The 21,223-nt window shown below is 39.8% G+C and overlaps 1 pseudogene; it reads left to right on the top strand.

The window, feature by feature from the left end:
* Window positions 1-1,461: 1,461 nt before the first annotated feature.
* Window positions 1,462-1,560, top strand: LOC123459703 (annotated as a pseudogene).
* The last annotated feature ends 19,663 nt before the right edge of the window (window positions 1,561-21,223 follow it).

The raw sequence follows: 21,223 nt of genomic DNA, 5'->3' as shown, positions 1-21,223 counted from the left end.
AAGTTTTTAAACAAAGAGGGCACTTATTAAATATGTAAATAATTATAAACCATCCTGGCAGAGGCATGGCTTCTTATATATACTGTGACAGACACTGCAGGGCTCTAGACATAATAAAAAAAAAAAGTGTATTTGCTCTACTATGCTACAGACAAGGGTTTCCATTTTTTCTGCATGTAATGCTACTACAAAATTTTCATATAAAGAGATAATCAAGCAGTAGCATCAAAATGTAGACAAATATAGAACTGGATCAAAAAATATTTCAGTATTTGGTAATCTCAACTTTGATGGAATTTTTTTCTTGTATACAAATTTGTGCTGAAGATTTAAACTTAATTTCCTTTTTTCTTTTGAGGTAGGGTCTCACTCTAGTCCTGGCTGACCTGGGATTCATTAATGTCATCTCAGGCTGGCCTCAAACTCATGATCCTCCTACCTCTGTCTCCTGAGTCCTGGGAATAAAGGCATATACCACCACACCTGGCTTAATTTTCTATATCTATTTTGCTTTTCTTTCAAATGTCCTCTGTCCCAATTGTTCCAGCTCTATGCCTCTCCTAAATCAGGATTTGTAAGTGTGAATTTGCTTCATGAATTTTTAAAAAGAAAGCCTAGACTTATGTCCCTATTCATGTGTGTGCAGAGGTCTTGAAGACCTTGAGGAAGGACTTTTGCAGCCTCTGAGGGCCCCTCTGTCCTGTCAACAGCACCTCAGTTCTTCACAGTTTCCCATTAGTAAATCTGGTCTGGATTTTGGCTTTGACAAGGCTCATGATTAAATAGCTCATCCAACATTTTTCTCTTGATACTGTCCAAGAGGATTAACTCAACATAAATTATGAAGGAGGAAATAAAACTCATTAATCCAAACAAGCCTAAATAAGAGCAAATCTTTCTTATTAGAATGAATGAAATATGGCGGAACAGGATATAAAGACTCCCATCCATTAATGAACAGCAGTTCGGTTTGCCTAGGTTACTGGCGTGTGTTACCTAAGTCTAGTCTGATGCCATTTGAAACATACCTCACTGCAACAATTAGAAAAAAAGTATGTGGTTTATCATTTGGCTGCTGTTTGCCTTCAGCATGTAATAAAGCCATGTCACTTTGGTTCCTAGTGAGTGATTTCTCTTTAGAGCTTGGTGAGTACTCAGGTTCTCTTAGAATAGACATCAATCTTAATTGAGTGCACATGATGACAAACACAGATGGCAGAACAGAGAAAAAGGCAGCCGAGTGGCATAGCTTGAGCGAGTTATAAGTCAACACTTCCTGAAGGGAGAACAAGGATGGTGTCATTGCCGTGGACCCCACAGAGATGGGAGGTTCTTCTCCGTACAAATGCCAAGCTGTGGGAGTCCTGACCTCACATGAGGATTCCTAGCTACACCATGCTGAATACCATCCTCCAGAAGACTAAGATCACCAGTAACCTCCCTGTCCTGGGAACACAGTAAGAACTTCGGCAGTACATATACTAAAATTGGAACACTACAGAGATTAGCATGGCCCTGTGCAAGGATGCCATACAAATCTATGAAGCGTTCCATATTTTTCTTAAACAGAAAGAGAGAGAGAGAAACAAAAGAAGAACCCGATGCCTCCTCTTCTTCTCTCTACCCAAATCCCACCTAAAACTCCATTTCCATTCTCCACTAAACACCCTGACCTCATTTTCCACACCTATTTCTATCTTGATTGTGTTGTATTGTTATTACAAGACTTGGCAATGGATAGGCAAACATTTAATGAATTAATTTGGGTCATGATCATTTTACAAAAATGTTAGCAAATGAAATTTTATTATGAATGATACAATAAAATGATACAACAAAGAACAATAATAATACCTACCATATGTTAAATGGTACTCAACACATTTTTGACTCTTCAAAGAAATTTAGTGAAATAGTTTTAACTGATATTTTAGAAAAGTAAGACTGAAATACATTAATTAATAGATCCAAAATAATGGAGGTAAGATAGTACAGATAACCTTTTTAGGGTAAGGTTAGATATGAATATTATTTTATTTCTTTTTAAAATTACTTATTAATTTACTCGAGGAAAAAAATATATATAGAAAGAGGGGAGAGGAACAGTGAGAGGACAGGCATGCCTGGGTCTCCTCCTACTGTAAACAAACTCCAGATGCATGTGCCATTTTGTGCATCTGGCTTAACCTGGGAACTGGACCATCAACTGGGCCATCAGGCTTTGCAAGCAAGCACCTTTAACCACTGAGAAATCTCTCCAGCCAATTTCAACTTTTATTCTCCATAGGATAGAATATAATGGTATTTCATATATCATATAAGCAACTATATTAATACACCACATAAATACACATTGTATCTGTCTCTTTTGCCACACTACAAGCTTAGTAAGGGGAACATTATTTCTCTTTCATATTTATATTTCTGTCTTCCAGTAGAATCTACTAGTTAGTCAATCTATCAGTGGATGTGTGGGTGGGCATCACTTGATATCATGTCTGGTGCTTGAGTACAGTCAAATGTTCAGGAGCTGTGATTTAAGGCTACTTACTGCACTTGTGCTTAAAACATTCACTGTCCCACATAGTATAGAAGGATAGCAAATTAGAAAAGGTGAGAGCATTATTTCCAATACAAAAATGGACACAAATAAGTTTAGAATTGGGAAGAAATGTGCTCACTGAAATGAGTTCAACTTTGAAATTAGCTGTCTATGTACATATTCAATGGTTAGACTCCTAAACTATTCATTATCATGGGTGTCATGTGCTTAATCTTATGGTTAAATATATATGTAACTACCATCCACAACAGAGAAGAAAGGTGAATCACTTATACTTCAACAGATCTCCATGTTGATCAAGGTTGACCACATAAGACATTGAATTCCCATTTGTTCCAGAATATGGATGTATTTGTGAGTGGATCTGGGAATCTGGGCATTTAGGAAGTGACTCCCACAGAAATTTCTTTGCTGCTACAGTGGCTGGAAGGAAAAATCAACTCGGGATTTTCAGTGGTGTGTAAGAGATGTCAGATACACTTGGATAAAGAAAAATTATCTTATGCAGATTTATTTGCACTTGAGAAATAAAGAAGTATAAGTTACACTAAACAGGATGAAAATACTCTTTTTGTAATCACATTAATATGAAGGGAAATAATCATCATCTTATGAGGAAGAATTCAATATAAAACAATGATGTAAAACATTTCTAATGATGTCCAGTTGATCTGAGAAACAATATCATGTCTACTAGCTATATTAATACTTTATTAAAATAAATTTGTGTTATTTTTATAATAATCAACAATGCCATAAACTAATGCTTTTGTCAGTTTTGGAAATATTATTTATTAATTTACTTTTTTGGGTTTTTTTGCAATAGGGTCTCCTCTAGGCCAGGTTGACCCAAAATTCACAATGTAGTTTAGGGGTGGCCTCAACCTCATGATGATCCTTCTACTTCTGCCTCCCATGTGCTGGGATTAAAGAAGTGTGCCACCACGCCTGGCTTATTTTTGTTTTATCAGGATGCACCACTGGTCTAGTGTATCATCTTCATTTTTAATTGAAGTAAAAATTGACAGGTTTTCACTAATTTTTGAAATATCCATATCATGCTAATAACGTTTACCACCCCAATATTTGAACCTAAAAATGAACTTTAAGTTTGTAGACTAAAATAAAAGCCTTGTTACACATTTGCGTCGGTGTGATATGATCTCTATGTACCTGGTCTGTGCAGTCATATGGACATTAAGGATGTCTTTGGAGATGAGGAAATTACTCTGCATACTGCTCTGAGTATGTTGAGCTGTCATTTGAATTAGAGATGCAGGAAAGACTACTTTTTAATGACATCTATCTTGAACTGCATTATTTTTGAATATAGACTACTTCCTGAAACAATCTGTTCGGAGTCTTCATTACTTGATCTGAAAGCTCTGCAGTATCATTTGGTGTCAGAATCCTGATGACCCTTGCAGGACGTTGTTTAAACAGGGGCTCCAGAATACAGGCTTGAACCTAAAATAAAACTGTTAGCTCTCTCTTTCACATCTGTGATTTGCTAGAAACTTTATTGTGTCTTACAATGAGTAAATTCAGTTTGGATGAGCTAGTCTGCCCAAGCTCAGATAGTCATTAAGAAAGAAAATGGACTGTAACAATGACTCCTCATTTCCTTTTGTCAAGTCTAAAGATTTTCTTGGCCATATCCATGTCTGTACAAATGAAAAATATGTTATTTGGATAAACACATGTCTATGGTGACCTCACAATTCTGTGTCCCTCACCTCATTAGTCTATTCAGTCTATTCTCAACTCTATTGGAGCTGGCAATTTCATAGCTGGTAGTGTCCCTTCATTTTGAATAATCAGATAAAGTTCATCGCTTTGTTTGACAATAGGGTCTGTTGTTGCATACTAGCTCCTTAAAGTGCTGCTCTTCTCATTTCATTGTGAATCATGTCATAATGCTAACATTCATTTCTCCAGGTAAAGATTCTGAGCTCTGTGCTTTTCCATCTGTTACATAAATTGGGTTAGTGTTTCATCTTCTCTTGTTTTTCTTAAAAGTTTTCAAGTTCCCGTGGCTTAGAAAGAGGCAAAACACTTCTCTGTGTGAATCTTTTATCTTCTGTTATGTATCTTCCAGAAGTTAGGTTGGCAAATCGCCCAAAGTTCCTAGGACCTGCTGAGCCCAGTTGAGCACATATCTGTGGTGGATAATGACTATTTTCTCAGTTCAGTTAAAGGTGTTATTATTTCATATGTCTGTGGAAGAGCTATCACGGAATGAAGAAAGCTTTCTGAGATTTCCTTTTCTTTCCCTCCACCCACCCCCCGCTTTGTCTTTAAGCTCCAGTAAGTAGACAGTGCCTGGGCAATGAAGCAAATCCTACAAAGAAGAAATGAAAAGCCAGGATGTGGTTATTTATTATTAAGGAGGCACTGGTATGGGGTGGTTATAATACAAAGAAAATCAATGCAACTTCATATTACTTTAAGTGTCCATATGCTATATATATTATATTATGGATTTTTTTCTTTTATTTACTGGTGAAAACTCATTTATCTTTTCTGAGTATCTTTCCTATGCATGTTCTTGACATGACAAGGTCCATGTGAGGGGTGGCATTTTCCTTTGCCTGTTATGAAAATCAACCTCATTCCTCAGCTTTGAGCATTTGTAATGAAATTGTGACATATGATATTCATAACTGACTTCATTAAAATTTCAACACCTCAGGCCTCTGTTACTTTTGCTTCATTACTAGGAGATCTCTGACAAAGAGAGTGATTTGGTCAATGACGGGGATGCTTAGATCAAAGCAGCTTGGACTTGAGCTCATTCTTGAAACAGCCTTTGAGATCGTCGTATACACCTAAGGCCCAAATCAGAGGGGCTAAGAACTAATGCATAACTATTCAATGTTATGAACCCAACATGCCAGGGAGAAATTTATACTGTATAATTGCAGAGAAATCAAGGGAAGATAGCATGATATGGTAGGCTCCTCACTAAAAGACAAACAGTAGTCTCTTGGATATGTACCAAACATGTTGAACTGACCCTGCTTTACTTCTGAGATTAGGCAAGATTAGACATGTTCAGGAGTGTGATAGCCACTATTCATAGTACCCAGGTGCTCATCAATGGATGAGTGGGTAAAGAAAATATGTGTACACAAAAATTTTTTTTTTCAGAAAAATAAACCAGATTAAAAGGTAGTGGGAAAAGCCAGGGTACAATTCGTATTCCAGAGGCCAAATGGGATAGAAAGTGAATATCAAAAGGCACATGCCTTTAGTCCCAGCACTCAGCAGGCAGAGATAGGAGGATCACTGTGAGTTTGAGGCCCCCCTGAGACTACATAGTTTATTTCAGGTTAGTCTGGGCTGGGCTAGAGTGAGACCCTACCTCAGAAAACAAAACAAAACAGAACAAAAAAAAAAAAAAAAGGAAAAAGATAGCTATTGAGCTTATGCATATAAGGCCAGATTTCTTTCCCATGGTTGCCTCAAATCTTCCATAAATCTAATACATTAATAGTATGATGACAAGAAATCATGATGTGAACCAAGATTGGTGGAAGATGAAGCAAAGGCATAGAGAAAGAGAGCATGGGAAGAGGCCAGATATTCTTGGAAGGTGATGGGAAAGCATTGCGTATGGATTACCATATCTTAAACAATTACTAGCACTCAAGCTGAAGTAAAGTTGGGCTCAACCAAATACTCATGGTCATCTTGAAATACCTCATTTTTCTAGCATTGAACCAGAAGTATGAGCTCTCAATGTGTCTGTTACAAGGTGGATGTGTGATTCTGAGGAACTGAGGCTAACTGAAGGCAGGCCAGAGAACCGACCCTAAAATTAGAAGAAAGGCATAAAAACCTTCCCATGGCCAGAAGAGACAGTCACAGTTTAAGACTCATTGTTTCAGAAAAATAGTTGAATTTCTAACTTATATAACCCTACCCACTCATGCCTGGAGACATATTGTTTAAACACAAAGTTGGAAGGTGGTATGCAACCTAGCCTCTGTAAACACAAGTTTTCTGATGAATCATGCTTAAGAAGAGGATTTTGTGTTATGACTAAATTTGCTAAGCAAGATTCAGAGCAGGAAGAGCTATGCTATGTAAAAACAAAAACAATGCTTGTGCTGAAGTTGGTCTATAGGCTGGCGGTATTGAGGTGGTAGAACATGGAAGAGGTGTTGTCTATTGGAGGGTAACTAGGGCATAGGGTGGGGACATTAACCTTGAAAGGGTTTATTGCTGGTCTCAAGGAGTGACTTAGTTTTAGAAAGAGTAAGTTGTGATAAAAGAGAACTAGCCTTGTCCCTGAATCTCTCTGGCTTCCTGTCTTTCCATGCAATTGTTCCTCATTTGTTTGAGATATGGGCTCAGTTCAGGATGGCCTTGAACTAGCTCTGTAGCTACAGATGACCTTGAACTTCTGATCCTCTTCCCTCTACCTCCTAGGTGCTGAGATTATAGGCATGTGCCATCAGGTTTGGGTTCATGTGGTGCTGGTGATTGAACCCAGTATACCATGCATGGGAGGCAAGTATTCTTCCAGCTTAGCTATGTCCCCAGCTCCAATATTTTGTTAAAGCAACAGAAAACAGACTATAATAAGCTAGGGTTAAAGGAATAATTACAATCAATTAGTAGGTCCCTGTGTTATTTGAAAGGAGAAAAGAGATTTTTATTAACTTTATGCTTTACTATATTCCACTAAAAGAAGGGGCAGAATATGCCTCATTTTCAAAGCAGGAAAGGGAAGAAAATAAATAGAAAACATCATCAATTTAACAGAAAATGGGGAGGGGGAGAAACAAAGCTAAGGGATAATTTACAGTGATCAATTTATAATATCATGGTAGCTTCAATCAAATTATTCAAAAATAATGTGAAGTGAATCTTTCCTGGAGGAATTTTTCCTTCACCTGCAATGAAGGAAGTGTTTCAATTTTCATGGTATTGTAACAGATTCTTGAGGGCAAATGGAACAGGAGACATTGCCTATTGTCTCAGAACCAGACTGAACACTGAGGCTGGCAATGGAAACAGTAAGGGGCGAGGTATAGGCAATGATGGATGTGAGTCAATTTTGGAGTCAAGTGTCTCTTAAATCCACCCTTGGTCTCTGATAAGATACTATAGTCACTTATGTGGGAGAGAATAATTCACTTGTATTGAGAAGTAACTTTCCTCTAGTTATTTTTTTTTAAATTATTTATTTATTTATTTGACAGCAACAGACACAGAGAGAAAGACAGATAGAGGGAGAGAGAGAGAGAATGGGCGCGTCAGGGCTTCCAGCCTCTGCAAACGAACTCCAGACGCGTGCGCCCCCTTGTGGATCTGGCTAACGTGGGACCTGGGGAACTGAGCCTCGAACCAGGGTCCTTAGGCTTCACAGGCAAGCGCTTAACCGCTAAGCCATCTCTCCAGCCCTCCTCTAGTTATTTTTATACATTGGGTCAAAATAACTAAAAACTTGGAAGTTAGACTTGATCCCTTAGACTGTCTGGGGACTGACTCTTCCAGATTCCAGCCAGGTCAATCCATGTGACATACTAATGGCATATGGTATCTTCAGCAGTAGGGTCTTGCCACTAACCCTTGGTGGGTCATCAAGTACTCTGACAGAAATCTACTTTTGGGAAACCTTGTAGGTCTCTCTGATCAACAACTCATTGTGGATGTTAACCACATGCTGGTACTAGGAGTTACACCCCAGTGCCAAGGCAAAGAAGTAAGAAAAAGACACGTAATATACAGGAGATAGAGAGAAGAGGGGGAGAGATAGAGAGAGAGAAACAGGAGATTAAGTTCAGTCTTCATCTTACCTTCTCCAGGACCCTGTGATTCAGGTGTTCCCTTTAAGGACCTGATGAAGGTTCAACCATTTAATCTGTCTTTTAGGATGTAGAATTTTATGGTACCATTGCCATTTGGGTCCATCGTGTAGATATACCACATCTTGGTTATCCATTTTTCTAATGATGGACATCTGGGTTGGAAATCCAGCGTATTTTCTTGTGACCTTTATGTCCTGGTGTTGCTTTGTTCATCCAGTGACACCTGAAAAATCTCCTAGTCTTAGACTTTTCCAGGGGAACCTGCAGCTGAAGAAGTCCTACCAAACCAGTTTATAGCCAAATGGGAGGCAAGAGACTCTCCTTGCCTCCGAGCTACAAAGCAGCCCCCGAAATGATGAACTCCCATTTATTCTTTCCATCTCCCATGCCTGTGCTCACTGTTTAGTACTGCTCTATTGATAACATAATAAGCAATTATGTTATACTCACTGTGTAGGTGAGGGAATTCGGGAGGCTTAGCAATACTTTGTTTATGGTTTACAAAGAAATGGTTATAGTTTCATAGAATATGGTTTATGTAGAAATGGACACAGTTGGAATTTGTACTAGGTCTGTCTGGCCCTACCACTGGTATAGGTAACTAATAGTAAAATCTGTGGAATGTGTCAGTCAACAGAGGAAAGAGATATATTTAGGCCCTAGGACTAGATACTTTTCATTCATCTTCCCTGTCTTCTTTACTCTCTAGATTTATCTCACAGATTTGTCCCATGGATTGTATCTCTGTTGATATCTTGCTGAGCCATAGACTCAACTCTCATTTTTATAGAGCTTATACCATTGGACCACATTGTCAAAAGTGTTCAGAAAAGGAACTAGAATCTAAGTTTAGGTTTATTATGTCAAAATCCAAATTGGTGGTTAATTAATAACATTTGAATGAATGAATGAAATAATATGTAAAGAAATAGATTTAGAGTTGGAGAGATTGCTCAGTGGTTAAAGGTACTTTTTTACAAAGCCTGGTGGGCCATATTTGATGAAATGCACTAAATGGCCTATGCATCTGGAGTTCATTTGCAGTGTTAAGAGGATCTGATGTGCCCATTTTCTCTCTGTGTCTCTCTCTTCTTGCACGTAAATGAAAAAATAAAAATAAAAATAAATAGACTTATGCTGAAGAAACTCCCTGGCTAAGAAAACAGGCACAGGGAAAAGCGAATTCTACTGAGTTCCCTCTTCAGTGCTTTTCCCTGTGGAGGTCAGATGCCACTACGTTTTGTTCCTATAACTTCTGTATTTTATAAGTAAGTCTTTGTACATGCTGAGCATACTTGCTTTTATATTTTTGCTTTTTATAATTTGTGCATGTTAATTGTACAACAAATGAGTTTGATTATTGTGTACATGTAGATAAGGTTCTGTACTTTTTTTCTTTTTGTTTTTTTTTTTATTCAAGGTAGGGTCTCACTGTAGCTCAGGCTGACCTGGAATTCACTCTGTAATCTCAGGGTGGCCTCGAACTCCCAGTGATCTCCCTACCTCTGCCTCCTGGGTGCCGGGATTAAAGGCGTGAGCCACTATGCCTGGCTTCTGTACTTTTTGAGATAAGTTCCCCAACAGAAAGTCTGCCCAAGCTTACTGGTCCTGGCCAGTGTGGTATGGCAAAGCTTGCCCTAAACTGAATCCCTGTGCTCTGCCTGCCACTCTTTCTCTATGGATTTCATTAACCCATTTTGAATTTTTGTATTATTTTGGGGGACCTCTCCCTTTCTATTGCCTTCCGTATTAATCACTTGCTGTGTCCTATTTAACCTTTCCTGGATGCTTTCATTCTTTATTCCTTTCCTATGATCTTTGTTTGCAGGTTTCATGGCCTCTTTGATAGGTACCCAAATGATCATGTATTTTTAATGCTTTAAAAAATGATTTATTTATTTGATTATGAGAGAGAGAGAGAAACAGAGAGAGAGAGTAAATATGGGTGTTCCTGGGCTTCTAGCCACCATAAACAAACTCCAAATGCATGTGCCACCCTATGCATATGGCTTATGTAGATCCTGGGGAGTCAAACATGGATCCTTTGGCTTTACAGTCAAGTGCCATAACTTCTAAGCAATCTCTCCAACCACAAATGATCATATTTCAAATATATTATTAATTATTTATTTGCAAGCAGAGAGAAAAAGAAGGAGCGAGGAAGAGAGGGAAAGAATGGGAACACCAGGGCTTCCTGCAACTGCAAACATCACTCCAGATGCATATACCACCACAATTTGAGTACCGGGGAATAGAACTTGGGCCATCAGGCTTTGAAAGAAAGTGACTTTAATGACTTATATGTCTCTCCATTCCTCCCAAATGATCATATTTAATTACAGAATAAAAACCAGGATTTCGAGCTGGAGAGATTGCTCAGTGGTTAAGGTACTTGCCTGCAAAGCCTAATGATCCAGGTTCAACTCCCCAGTACTCATATAAAGCCATATGCAAAAAGTGGCACATGCATCTGGAGTTTGTTTGTAGCTGGAGGCCCTGGCATGCTCATTCTCTCTTTTCCCCTCTCTCTGGGTGTGTGTATCTCTGTCTTTTATCTATCTCTCTCTCCTTGCAAATTAATAAATTAAATAAAAACAGGCTTTCTAGGCCCCTGTCCATCTGATCCAAACCTTGTGCTTCTTGCAAGTCTATTGTATACCTTTGCTTCAAAGCAGTGTATATAAAAATTGTATTTTACAGCTGGGCATGGTGGCACATGCCTTTAATCACAGCACTCGGGAGGCAGAGTTAGGAGGATCACCGTGAGTTCGAGGCCACCCTGAGATTATGTAGTGAAATCCAGCTCAGCCTGGGATAGAGTGAGGATCCTTGCTCAAACAAACAAACAAAAAGATTGTATTTTGGGAGCCATTTTCTTTAGTGATATAGTCCTGGGGATGTTATAAGGTTGAGAGCTAGTGATGCCTTTCTAGGCCCTGGGTGGACTTATAACTCCCCAAGCCAGTAACTCTAAAATAATTTTGTCTTATGATTAGCAAAGAATTTATAAGTGTAGATACAGAAGGCTAAATTATGAAAGGTTTATTTTAATAACAGAAATAAGAAAGGGATAATAAAAATAAGCAGAGCTACTGAGAGAAGGATCAACCCCCCACCCACTGGGGTCCTGAGAGGTGAAATCCACATGGTAATTTGTATCAGATCTTTTTGTTCGTTTGTTTTTGTTTTTAAATTGGGCATCCAATCAGGACCTAGGTTGGTTTGTGGGCCCAGGAGGAGAGTACAGACACAGAAAGGGCCTTCCAATGGGGGAGCAAACTGAGGAAAAGTTAAGGAGGAAGGATCTGGAAGTTGTTCTTAATCCCCATTTGAATCAGAGTAAATCATATTAGAGTTCTTGTTTCTGCAGTGCAGGTTGACAGCTATGTTTTCCCTTTCTCCAAGGTAGAGTCTCACTCTAGCCCAGGCTGACCTGGAATTCACTACATAGCCTCAGGGTGGCTTTGAACTCACAGTGATCCTCCTACCTGTACCTCCCCAATGCTGGGATTAAAGACATGTGCCACCACGCCTGGCTCGACAGCTATGCTTTATGTTCTGAGCCCATGTCTCTAACTATCTATGTATAAAAAAGTTACATGGATACATGTATGAAATTGTCAAAAATAAAGTTAAATAATTTTAATGCTTTATTCTAGGCCACAACAAGGTATGTGCAGGTCATTTCCCCTCAGAGGCTACCCTAAGAGTAAGAAAGCCAACTAGGTGGCCTTTGGGCTCCCAACCCAGTAGCAGAGAGGCTCCATTTTGATTATTGGCATTCCACATAATATTTGGTTTAAACTTAAGGTTTCATTCATACTTAAGTGTGAAAACCATTGTTCTTCCAAACAAAATGTGACCTATGTTATTTTCAATTGACTTTGTGTTTTAACATTTTGATTAATAATTTAGATTATCATACAAAACAATGGGCTTCATAACTTCTTTGTACATTTGTATCATTATACTTTATTCCCATTTGTTTCCCTCTCCTGTGCCCCCTCCTCTTCTGGCTGGTTCTTTTCATTTCCACAGAATTCCCCACTTTTGCTTTCTTATCAAATGTATTCCATTACCTTCTTTTCTACCTTCCCTTAAGACCTTTCTCTCCCTTCTCATGATCCCCAACACACATACAGACACATACGTACACACACACGTAATTTTAAATCTAGGAGTTCATGTTCCACAATAGAGCCCCCAGTATGTGGGTCTTTATCAGTGAAGAAAGCAGCATCCAAATCAGGTAGAGGTTCTGTGCACAAGGTTGGGAAACAATCTAGGCACCATGCCATGTGTTTCCCAATTGTCTTTCCAGCTTTATTTCCCTTTGCCTCATTATAATATGAGTTAGCCAAGTGGGGATTATCTCTCTTCCACCTACATGTCCTTTCATCTCTCATCCACGCATTCAGTAGTGCTATGCCCTAGTTTTGAAATATTCAGCCTTTCTACATTTCCAAAGTGCACTCATCCTTCCTGACCCAACTTACATTCCATTTGCACTGAAAGCCTTCTAAGGCCACAGCTGAATCCAATCTCTCTCAGGCTGTATTTTTTTTTCTCCCTGTCTTGTTTTACCTAATACTTTCCACGTGAAGCTCTCCACCTAGTTATTTGTATTCAAGGCAATTCTGTGACCTCTAGGAAGCATGATCTGATTTTAAGTTGTAAATCTTCACGCCAGTTGTCACAGCTACCTTCAAATTGTCCAATTTAAATAAATAAATCTGATTGAATGTTAATGTGTAGCTGGAAAGGCAGAACTGTCTGCATTAATTGTAAAATATAATATGAGTGCACTTTGACCTTCTGAGAATGTTCAGACAATGAATTTAATGCTCCGTGTTTGTGGGAATGGGAATGGCTCTTCCTGCTGAACCATACTGCCATTGAGGGACAATAAAACACCACCAGCCATATTGATAGCACGGTCAGTGAAAAATACTCTTCCTGGCTAGTTTCAAGAAAGATGTGGGCATCATTAATAAGCCTTTTCAAGGTTTATGGGAGCTTCCTTTTGCAGACAATGATTTGTATCAAGCTTCTTTTATTTCTGGTAAGATTTATATCTGATTCTATCTACTAAATTATCAATGCAAGGTATAGGTTTTTCTTACTTTGTAAAGCTCTAGAAAATTCGTAACATAACTCTTATGTTCCACTTCCAGAAAAAAAACAGATGGCTATTATTGTGTTTTTGTCAGTGTCTGTAAGACAGAGATGGCCTCAGAGCTTGACAGACAAATGAAAATGAACACAAGGCCCGCATCAAAATATTCTCAGTGAACACAGACTTAATCACTCCCTGGAATTAATGATAAAAATCTAAGTCCCTATATAAGGGGAAAGTTAATTGAAGTAACTAGGAAAGTAGCATTTTTACTTTGTTCATCACTCATTTAAGAGGAACTGTTTAATAATTACGTTTCAATGGCTGCTTTAGTCACAGGGAGGGGTGCCGGGCTTAGATGAGGAGAATCTGTTACTTACAATGAGATTCTACATCTGCCATGCCTTACAGTCAGTCAATAGATGTTGACTCATGGCCACTAAGTGTGAGGCACTGGCAAGCCAAGATAGTGTACCTTCCTCATGAGCCTCAAATCAGTCTGAGGCAGGACAGAATGTCAGAGGGAATTGTGGGGTTGTGGCAAGGGAACGGAGCCCCTCACTCTGTGTTTGGTTGAAGCTTCTTGCCTGCCAAGAGGAAAGAATATCAGCAAAACTAACATTTGCTGAGAAGGATCCTGATTGACATAGAGACAATATTCCTTTTATTCTATAGATACACTTTGTCAAATTAGCAATGGGCCAGGCTTTAATCCTGAATGCATATGTCCTTTGGTAGTCCTCATTTCTCTTCTAAATATGTCCTAGGATTATCAAACCAGATTATTAAGTTTGTTGGCAAAGAAGCTATCCTAACTTTCTGCATCCCTGTGGTCTAGTTTGACATTATCAATTGTAATTCTGTCATGTACCCCTCAGTAACCACCATTTAGTCTCATTTAAAAAGATATTTTATTTTTATTTATTTATTTAACAGAGAAAGAGGGAGGGACGGAGGGAGGGAGGGAGGGAGGGAGGGAAGAAGGGAGGGAGGGAGGGAGAGAGGGAGAGAGGGACAGAGGGAGAGGGAAAGAGAGAGAGAGAGAGAGAATGCCAGGGCCTCCAGCCACTGCAAACCCCAGACACATGCACCCTCCTATGCATCTGGCTAACATGGGTCTTAGGGGAATCGAACCTGGGTCCTTTGGCTTTGCAGGCAAATGCCTTAACTGCTAAGCCATTTCTCCAGCTCCTTTAAATCTCATTTTAATTTCTCAGCAACACTTTAAAGATCATATATTGAAAAAGCCACCCCAATCCTGCATAACTATTGTAGAGACAGCGAAGGTGACTTTTCTTTGAGAAGCCACATCCATGCCCTCTGACATGTCTCACTTTCTTCCCGAGTGACACTTTTTAAAAACTCATATGTTTCAATCTTTGTTAAAGACGTCTTTTTAATAAACTCCAACTCTGCTTTACACAGTCTTGTCCTGAAATTATTTTCTGTGGTGAGGGCAGGGGTCCAGTTTTACCTGAATTGAGGTCCCTAAAGGGGTAAGGGACCTCCTCAGACTGTGATTAACAGCATGGAGCTGAATCTCCTTATCCTGCTGGCACTGACAGGTACACTGCGTTTCTTCTTTCTTTTGAATGAATAAATGAATTAATTGATTAGTTCTTTCTTTAAATACATAAATTAGTTTTATTTAAAACTTTATAAATTTAGTTTGGTTTATTACTCTTGAGAGCATTTCTGGCATCAAGAGACACATTATACATTTAAAGATTAGTCCCATCTAGGCTACACTCCATATTTCTCACTACTATATCTGCTACACCTAGATTAGTTCTTGAATAACTAGAATGCATTTGTTGAACAAATGAACTGAATATACTATTCATTAGTAAGTATGGTTTATAAATTCTCTTGATGTTTGAATTTTCTATAAGTATTTTATGTGCATATGAGGGTAATAATTCTCTTACTTAAATCTTAGCAACTTTCCTTATTATTTACTTTCTTTTAGAAAGTTCAATGCATTTTTTAACCATTTTTTTGATAGAACTATTTGTGACAGATTACTTTGTTCCTTTCATGTAGGAATTTCCCTTTCTCTTAATTTCAGTGCTATTTTCCTCTTGCTGCTGTCCCATCCATATACCAACTAGTCTGATTAACTTCAGGATCAGACAAAATTAGGCACATTCAGAGTACTATGGCATAGAATATATTGCCACCTTCGATAATTTTTTGGTGTCTTTAGATTTTAGAGTTTGACTATGGTGTACCTTGACATTGTTTTTTTTTAAATATTTAAAAAATATTTATTTATTTATTATTAATAACACTTTTTTTTTTTAAAGGATACATCATGTGTTGGTAACCTCTTTCCCTCATCCCTGTACCCATTCTGCTGGGGACCCTCCTCAGTAGGGTTGCAAGTATTCCCCATGGGATTGTGGGTTGTGCATTGTGGAAGCAGCAGTCAGTTTTTTTGAGGGAAGGCAATGCTTTTAGGCATGATGTTTCAACCTATGGCTCTTACAATCTTTCCTCCTCTTCTTCCCCAAAATTCCCTGAGCCATGATGGGTGTGTTTTAAATCTACTTCAGTGATGAGCTTTTAGGATCCTCTGGATCTCTGCTTTGGTAAGTGTTGAGTATCCTCAGGGTCTGTCTCCTTCGCCCTGGTGCTGATTGTCAGGCTCACCATGGAAGCAGAACTCTTGCTCATCTCCCCAATTCACTTGTGGTTTCAGCTCAGGCTTAGCTGAAGTGTAAGGCATTGTTTATTTCCTCAGGCCTCTCTACCTTCTGAAAAAGTAAAACACATTTTCCAATGGAGAATGAAGTCCGCATAGGTTAGATGGGATAGGCATGATTAATTTACAGAGGATTTGATGGATGTACCCCTCTTTTACCAAAGACTAGTGGGAGCTTGACATCCAGAGCATAAGCTTTGTCTTCATAGGATTCTAACCTGGTTCCCAGTTCCAGATGTAGGTTCTTTTGTACTGAGTGGATCTCTTAGCCAATCAGAAAGCTATTGATTACCCACCAAGGATGTGTGCCACTAGGGTACTGGTGTGTACATCCTGTCAGGGTGTTTGCTTCTGAGTAGCTTAGACCCCTGGTAGTTCAGACAGTCGTTGCACACTTTACCCCAGTAGTTCATGCAGGGCTTTCAAGCACTACACAGGCTGTCTGGGGACTGGCTTTCTTCCTGATTCCAGCCAGGTCTCTCTGTATTCTGTGTTGGCAACCTATGGTGTCTTTAGCAATAGGGTGTTAACCTTTTACCTCAGGGGGTTTGGTAGTTTGAAAAATGGCCCTCAGTAGATTCAAGAGTTTATTAAAACTTCTTGGATTTCCACCTGGCTGGAGGAGGTGTCACTGGGCAGATTTTAGGGTCCAGCCCTAAGGCATGGTGGTGGATTTGAAATTCCAATCTAAAGATAGGCAAAGTGTCTGGAGTTCCTGAAGTGTGCTTGCCTGTGGTGTGGCTTTTGGGATTTGGTTTATGGCCCTCTCTCTCCCACCCACTCTCTCTCCTTGGACCGGTGAAAGCAGGCCAGCTTTTGTTGCCATTACAGAAATTCCCCTGGATCTGTAAACTTCAATAAATATCCCTTCTTCCATAACTGTGCCTGGTTTGGAAGTTCATCTCAGCAACCTGAAGCTGTCTACTACCAGTGAGTAATAAAGTGCGTTGACAGAAGCCTATCTTGTTTTGGGGACCTCATATATCTCTGATCAACAGCTCACTGTGGGTAGCAACTGACCTCTGATACTGTGAGAGGCCCCATCCAAAAAATTTTAAGGTTGGCTTTCATTCCACCCTCTTCCAGGGCCCCCCCCTTTTTTTTCAGGTGCTCCCCTTATATTCCTGTTGCAGGTTCAATCTTTTAGTCTATCTTCAAGGATTAGGGTTTATGGTACCAGTTCATTTTGGGTTTAGTTTTGTGTTTGCTTCCTTCCCACTGTCCACTTTCCCTCCCCCAAACCCTTCCATCTCTATTTTCTGAGCCTCGAGTGGCCAATCAGATATGCCAGCAACTCAAGCTGATCCACGTTAGGAACCACTGAGTGAGACCATGTGGCATTGTCTTTATGTGATTCTGTGAGTATGATCTATTCCAAGTCCATCCATATTTATAAAAATTTCATTTATATATATATATATGTATATAACTGCTGAGTATAATTTCATTGTGTAAATGTATCACAACTTCATTATCCATTCATCCAATGATGGGCAACTGGACTGATTCCAGTTCTTAGCTATTATGAATTGAGAAGCTATAAACATGGTTGAGCAAATATCTCTGTAGTGAAGCATGGAGCATTTAGAGTAAATGCCCAGTAAGGAATACGTGGGTCTGTTGGTAGCTGTATATTCATCCTTTCCAGAAATCTCCATATTGATTTCCACAGTGGTTGTACAAGTTTACATTCCCACCAACAGTGAATGAGGGCTCCTCTTTCTCCACATCCTCACCAAAATTTGGTGTCGTTTGTTAGTCATTTATATTTCTTCCTCTGACAACCCCCAATTCAGTTCTTGGCCACATTTTTTGAGTAGGTTGTTTAACACTTTGTTGTTTAATATTTTGAGTTCTTTGTAGATTCTAGGTATTAGGCCTCTTACATGGAAGGTGAGATTAGCAGTTCCAGTGCAGGCCTCTGTGCCTGGCTTTGTTTAAGTAGGCCCTGATAACTTTTGGGATGGCTTCCATTTTCTTCAATGTTGAGTACCCACCTCACTCCCTCTCTGTTGTGCTGTGGATTTGGTTAGACTGCTTAAGTCACTGGATCTGGTGTTCTGACCAACTGTGCTTGATGCTGTGTGGCTGTGGGGGTGGATCAGATCTCTGGTGGTTCATGGTTCTGGTGGGTGGGGGAAGGGAGGCTGTTCAGAGTGTCTGGAGTTGTACAGGATCTGCTCAGCTGGTTCAGTTTGAGATCACCTGAAGCAGGTACTTAGCTGGTCCCTCCTTTCTTTCCCTTTAGGTTTCTTGACTTTGTGGTGAGGCTGATGTGTGTGGAAAATCCCTTCACCTCACTTCTCCTCCTGCTGCTCTGTGCTGTACTGGGCCGGGTGGGTGCAAGATCAGGGCCACCCGCACCATGGTGGGAGCTGCTTTTGTGCAAAGAAAGTTGTCTGGCTAGAAGGACTGGGTCTTTCCTGTTTCTCTGCTGTGGTTAATGATACATTATAGACCTTCACCTTTTGGTAGAAGAGTGTATTTTGCTGTTTTCCTGCTTATTTCTCCCATCAGGCTGCTTTGGCATTGCTACTACACCATCATCTTGACTGGAAGTCCCTTGTAGTTTAGTGTTTTATTGATGATGTGCCTTGGAGAGTTTCTTCTTTGGTCCAGTTTGTTTGGAGTTCTGTTAGCTTCTTGTATCTTGATGGCACTGTCTTTTGAGAGGGTGGGAAAGCTTTCTTTGATAATTTTGTTGAATAAGTTCTCCATGTGTTTGGTCTGAATTTCTTCCCCTTCTGGTATACTTATGATCTGAAAGTTAGGATCTTTTAGGGTATCCCAAAGTTCCCTTATGTTCTGCTTACAAGATTTTTTTGAAGTTATTGGAATTTTTGGATTTCTGAACAACTGCTTATCTCCTTCTTCTCCTTCTCCTCCTCCTTTTCCTCCTCCTCCTTCTTCTTTTTCCAGCTCTGAGGTTCTGTCTTCTGCATGATTAATTCTGTTCTTTTTTTTTAAATTTTTATTAGCATTTTCCATGATCATAAAAAAATCCCATGTTAATTCCCCCCCCCCACTTGATTAATTCTGTTCTTGAGGGTTTCTAGACAGGTTTTCACTATTTCAATTTAGTTTGTATCTTCTGTTGCATTTTTATGTATTGTATACATCCCTTGGTGGAGTTCCAATTTCAGGCCATGTTTTGGTTTTCTTAATGCTTCTGGGAATTAATTCTTGCATTTACTTATGTCTTCATTAAGCTTAACTTGCTTGTTATTAAGATTCTCTATTTTTTGGTTCACTTTCAGTTCATTTAACTCTGTTTTGAAGTTTCTCTGGCTTTTGTCTACTAGCCTTCTTAGAAGATCACTGTGTGGAATTTATTTATGTGATAGTTGTTTTTACTTATTTGCCCCATTCTGTCATTTGCTTGGTCAGGGTCACACATCTTGTGTCATCACTTTGGGATTCTATTCCTATTGTCTCCTCTATGCTTTAGTTGGAGATTTCCATTGTGGTGCTAGGCAACCTTATGGGAGATCTCTCAGTTTGTTGTTTTGTTATAGGAATTAATGAGTCAATGAGAATAATCAGACAAAATCCACTTCAGAGAGAGGGAGAGAGCGTTTATTCACATGTGGATCTCTACTGGCTAATGCCAAAAACCTGACAGAGGTCCTGAACTCAGATTGTGCTTGATTTATATGCCTTTTACAATCCTTTGTTTGAATTCTCCTGTGCTTCAAGAGGGGAGAGATTTACATCCAAAAGAATAGGGTTTTGGGGTTTGGGAGATGGCTTAGTGGTTAAGGTCTTTGCCTGCAAAGCCAAAGGATCCTGGTTTGATTACCCAGGACCCATGTAAGCACAAGGGGGTGCATGCATCTGGAGTTCGTGTGTAGTGGCTGGAGTCCCTGGTGTGCCCATTCTCTCTCTCTCTTTCCCTTTCAAATAAATAAATAAAATATATTTAAAAAGAAAAGAACTGTAAGAAATAATTAAAGACAAGGATAGGGTTCTGTCAAATAAAATTAAGTACAGGCAGTTGTCTCCTGAGGTAAGGTAGTTATTATATATTGTCCAAAGGGGTCAGGCTTGGAGACACAGAATTCTTGTTAGCCACTATCAAAGGCATCTCCCCAACTGCAGTTTCAGACGAGGGAAGTGCAACATCTATCCCTTCACTGGAAGTCCTAGGCACATTTACAGTTCTTATAGATACATTGATTATATTCCATCTAAACAACTATAAGCTAGAAACATTAAATATATGGCATTCCTTCAGTTCTTTTTTTTGCTGTTTCTTTTGCATTGTGGTCTGCCCATCACAGTATGGGAATCTTATTTAATTAAGGAGGAAGCAAGAATTTTCCTTTGTAGTGGCTCAGTGAGTGTTCCAGTTTATGTTTGAACAGAATAGGCTAATGATGCCTTTGCGTTTTGGGATACATAGGCTGTGGAGCGTATAAGTTCACCAGCCCCACTGATCTGGTGCTTACTACCAGAGGTGGAATTGGAGTTCTTTTGACCTGTGTGTTGGCACTTGCCCTTGCTCTCCTACTGTACCCAGATGGACTCACTGATTCCACCTGGCAGAATTCCATGATTTTCCTATGTGAGTGTTGTGGGGCTGAGGTGATGCCCCAAGTAATCACTGAGAGTGGGGAGGGCCGTTGGCAAGATGGTGGGGGTTTCTGGGTTCCATAGCCCAGGCCAGATCAGGGAGTTAGCTGGTGTGGGGGCAACAGAGGACCTGGCCAAGGGGCGCACACAAGGGTGCCTGTAAGCAGTTCAGGGTGTGCAGGGTCTGCCAGCAGGGGGAGCAGAGGCAGCCTTCAGGCCAGCCCACAAAGGATGCAAGACAGGTGAGTGCAGTGAGGCACTGGAGCACAGGTGGGCCGTGGATTCCGTCGGGAGCCTGCAGGAGCCTGGCGTGGGCCAGATGCAGTGCAGCACTGGGCTTCTGGAGACAAGGGAAGTGCATGGCAGGCCACCGACAGATGACAGACACAGTGGGGTGGAGGCCTCTGGGATCCAGGGAAGTGCACTCTGGCCACCAACATAAGCAGTTA

Source organism: Jaculus jaculus, chromosome 3, assembly GCF_020740685.1.
Source record: "Jaculus jaculus isolate mJacJac1 chromosome 3, mJacJac1.mat.Y.cur, whole genome shotgun sequence".
In the NCBI taxonomy this organism is placed as follows: domain Eukaryota; kingdom Metazoa; phylum Chordata; class Mammalia; order Rodentia; family Dipodidae; genus Jaculus; species Jaculus jaculus.
The sequence above is the reverse complement of the archived record's forward strand: the minus strand, read 5'-3'. Positions and strand labels throughout refer to the sequence as shown.